Raw genomic sequence first — 4603 nt, 5'->3', positions numbered from 1 at the left:
TTTGAGTACACGTCCTGGTAATCCAGCGGCTTTGTGGCCCAGCGGCTTTGTGAATGTTGACCTGTTTAAAGGTTTTGTTCATATTGGCTACTGAGAGTGTTATCACACAGTCATCCAGAACAGCTGGTGCTCTCGTGCATGCTTCAGTGTTGCTTGCTTCAAAGTGAGCATAAAAGGCATTTAGCTCATCTGGTAGGCTCGGGTCACTGGGCAGCTCACATCTGGGTTTCCCTTTGTAGTCTGTAATAGTTGTCAAGCCGGCATCAGAGCCGGTGTAGTAGGATTCAATCTTAATCCTGTATTGACGCTTTGCTTGTTTGTTGGTTCGTCTGAGGGCATAGCGGGATTTCTTATTAGCGTCCGGATTAGTCTCCCACTCCTGTGAAAGTGGTAGCTCTAGCCTTTAGCTCGATGCGGATGTTGCCTGTAATCCATGGCTTCTGGTTGGGATATGTACGTACAGTCACTGTGGGGACGACGTCATCAATGCATTTATTGATGAAGCTGATGACTGAGGTGGTGTATTCCTCAATGCCATTGGATGAATCCCATAACATATTCCAGTCTGTGCTAGAAAAACAGTCCTGTAGTGTAGCATCCGCGTCATCTGACCACTTCCGTATTGAGCGAGTCACTGGTACTTCCTGCTTTAGTTTTTGCTTGTAAGCAGAATTATGGTCAGATTTGCCAAATGGAGGGCAGGGAAGAGCTTTGTATGCATCTCTATGTGTGGAGTAGTGGTCTAGGATATTTTCCCCCTGGTTGCACATGTGACATACTGGTAAAAATTTGGTAAAACTGATTCAAGTTTACCTGCATTAAGGTCCCCGGCCACTAGGAGTGCCGCTTCTGGGTGAGCATTTTCTTCTTTGCTTATGGCTTTATCGCTCTCAACCATAGAGTTGGTTGAGAGAGGTCTTAGTGCCAGCTTAGTTTTGTGGTGGTAAATAGACGGCTACAAATAATACAGATGAGAACTCTCTTGGTAGATAGTGTGGTCTACAGCTTATCATAAGGTACTCTACCTCAGGCGAGCAATACCTCGAGACTTATTTAATATTAGAGTGTGTAGAAAATTATTTAAGACTGAGACTCTCTTCTTTCAAACACACCCTTCTCATTAACCTGTGGTGAGTTATTCACCATTTTTGATGAACAAATAAGGTTTTATATGTAAGATGGCTAAATAGGGAGCAACATGATTGATTATTATAATACTATTATTTGTGCCCTGGTCCTATAAGAGCTGTCACTTCCCACGAGCCAGTTTGTGACAAAAACTCACACTCATTCTTTTGTTTAATAAATGTATCCTATAGTGTGTGTGTGGCAGGCTTACAATGACGGCAACAACAAAAAACATTTGAGAGTGCGCTGACCCTGGTGCTAGAGGGGTTACGCAGCTGGAGGTTGAATTTTTGAAGGGGTACGGGACCATAAAAAAATTTGGGAACCACTGGTCTAGACCATAATTAGTTTGAAGCAGTGTTTTTAAAACTTGCCTGTTGTAAATGTGCAGAGTGGAAGCTATCATACTGTAACAACCCAGCTTGATGGGGAGACGCATTGTGCCACTGCTACAGTAAGCAACCTGGCTGATAGAGCTGAACGTCACCTGAACTTAAGGAGAACACTGTCCCCTCCAGTTGCAGGATAAACACACACCATGGGGTTAAATAGGACCTAGACAACATTTGCCTTGTTAGAAATATATTGGAGGAGATTTTCACATCTTGGCACACCACTATTCCCTGCAGGTCCAACTCTTCCTCAGTTGACAGTATCACACTCTTCAGTTAATCTGAATAGCACTGGGGTTCCCCTGATTTGACTGCTGGAGAGGCCACTGGAAGACACCTGAAGAGACAATCACTCAAATAAATCGGCCAAAAGACAGCACATTGATGATAATGTGTAAATCACTCATACAGCTCTTAAAAATGCAGAAGGCAACAATTATAGTTAAATGATGAGAGTCAAGTTAGGTGGCTAGGCATAGTGACTGTATAACACATGAGTGTTAAACCTGTATTATCCGAGAGAGAGGGACATGTAACAGTCTGCTTACTTAATCTGGGCATTGTAGCGCCAAGCAACGAGGATGGCGAGGAAGGCGAGGGTGGCAGCTAAAATTCCAATAGTGATCTCTTCTTCTTTAGATAACCCCCCCAGTGCCTCCAGGGGTCGAAGTGGGGACATTTGGATCTGTGTGTGGGAGAGGAGGACAGGGGGAGCATTTGAACACAAAGAAAACTAATCATCATCGTCATCTAACACAATTATACACTACTACACATTGCTGATCTCCAGAATTGATTTGTGGAATTTCCTTGATGAACAACAAATTGAAATACAGTTTGAATATTGAATGGCACTCATCCGTCCGATCAGTTGAAACAATTCTAGGACAATCTGTAATGACAGTACAGGAATGATAAGTTGAAACAATGCTGGGACAATCTGTAATGACACTACAGGAATGATTAGTTGAAACAATGCTGGGACAATCTGTAATGACAGTACAGGAATGATAAGTTGAAACAATGCTGGGACAATCTGTAATGACAGTACAGGAATGATTAGTTGAAACAATTCTAGGACAATCTGTAATGACAGTACAGGAATGATTAGTTGAAACAATTCTAGGACAATCTGTAATGACAGTACAGGAATGATTAGTTGAAACTATGCTGGGACAATCTGTAATGACACTACAGGCATGATTCCCTACAACAACAGAGAGATGTGCTGGGAAATGCTCATAGCAGTGACTGGTTTGAGACACTGCTCTAAAGCATCACGTCATGCTCTATAATAAAATACAACTTCCATCAGCCCCTTAGCATTAATAATAACAGCCCCTTAGCATTAATAATAACAGCCCCTTAGCATTAATAATAACAGCCCCTTAGCATTAATAATAACAGCCCCTTAGCATTAATAATAACAGCCCCTTAGCATTAATAATTGACACCTATTACGATTTTCCAGAAATCTGCTTAGTTTGTTCCCTCTATTGACTATCCTCTTCCCCAGGTTGTACTGTCATGGGCTCTTACAGAAACTCACTGGCTTCGATGACAGGCATGGAGCTGCCTTGGCCCTCAAAGGCTGGCTTGATGATCTCTGAGTCACACACAGCGTAGACCTTCTGGTTCTCAACACACAACAAGCATTTTCCAGATGGCAGGGGGGGGTCAGCCATTTCACCTCGTGACCACAGAGTCAAATGATACGTTACAGAGGTAACAGACAGAGGAGGCCTTCTGAGCTGCAAGAGAGAATACAACAGGAAGAAGAGAGCTAGTTAAACAGAGCCCCCAGACATTTTTTATATCAAAGTTACTACACTTAGTTTAAGATCAGTCTGGGTCAAAACACTACTATACATGCTCACTGCCCTTTAATATAGGAATTATTTTATGGAATTAAAATACCCAAATTTAATGGTGAGATCAACTTGTCACCACTTTCAGATTTCACGTTGAAACGTTCATTGACTGATCCCTGTTTCAGCACTCTGGATTTTCTTGTTCTGGGGCACCAAGATTCCAATACTTTGTGTAAATCTGTGAAACTGTGACAAGGTTTGAAAAACCGTTATGTCAGGGAAGTGACTTAGAGTATATAAAACAAAGTACAGTATACATTTTATTTTGACGCCATAACGAACACATGCATGACAGGCAGAAGCGCCAGACACAGCCCAGCCAGCCAGGCAGACTGCAAGAAAAATAACATAAAACAAGGGCTCATGCATGTGGATGTCACTTACAGTTATCTATATGACTAAAACTCAAAACACATTGTTGACTTACTTGGATGTATCGCCCCACTAATGTTTGGATGTTTCTATGGAATAAAGCAAAAAAATTTTTTTTTAAAATGTAGTCTAAACATTATGTAAACTTTTGCTGCCGTTCATCAATCTAATGTCCTGAAGAGTACTGAGCAGGTGGATCTAGGGGTGTGGGGTTACAAATATTTTGACAACACAATAATGATTCCCCCAGTCATGGTAGATATATAATATTCTAGTAGGCTATAGTCTAGTCCCCACTGGACTGATCATTCCCAGGGGTCTGTTTTAAAAGGGTTCTGAGTCTGTGTCTGGGACAGTAGCGATTTTAGCATATAAATCTTGGTGGAGCAAAAAAATTTAATAAAGTGGGATGCATGGTGGCAAAGCCTCTACACAACACATTCATTGCACTATAATGGTGACAAACGGTGCCCACAAACTGTTAGGGCTTACATAAATCTGTCCCAAATGCAGTCCCAACATCTTACCACTGCTACACCTGGCTATCAGCGGAGCCTTGTCTGACAGCTAAAACAGTTCATTCAGGCTCATTTTACTGCCTTAAAAAAACATAGCTGATATGGCTGACTTGCTTAACCTCTTAACCGGTTGCTCAATATGCGATAATGTGACTAGCCAACCTTCCGGGACATAGACATATCTCTTCTGGCAGAAAGCATAAATTCTTGTTAATCTAACTGCAGTGTCCAATTTACAGCAGCCATTCCAGAAACAATACCATGCTGTTGTTTGAGGATAGTGCACAACAAAACACTTTTATCACGGCAACTGGTTTGATAC

At 41.8% G+C, this 4603-nt stretch overlaps 1 long non-coding RNA gene across 1 annotated transcript; it reads right to left on the bottom strand.

The window, feature by feature from the left end:
- Positions 1–1398: 1398 nt before the first annotated feature.
- Positions 1399–3155, bottom strand: LOC121846715. The gene is made up of 3 exons (XR_006083664.1): positions 3070–3155; positions 2069–2205; positions 1399–1857 (listed from the first exon to the last, which is right to left on the bottom strand). It is a non-coding gene; the product is annotated as an uncharacterized LOC121846715 (long non-coding RNA).
- Between the last annotated feature and the right edge of the window lie 1448 nt (positions 3156–4603).

The sequence above is a fragment of the Oncorhynchus tshawytscha genome, linkage group LG06, assembly GCF_018296145.1.
Source record: "Oncorhynchus tshawytscha isolate Ot180627B linkage group LG06, Otsh_v2.0, whole genome shotgun sequence".
Lineage (NCBI taxonomy): Eukaryota > Metazoa > Chordata > Actinopteri > Salmoniformes > Salmonidae > Oncorhynchus > Oncorhynchus tshawytscha.
The sequence above is the reverse complement of the archived record's forward strand: the minus strand, read 5'-3'. Positions and strand labels throughout refer to the sequence as shown.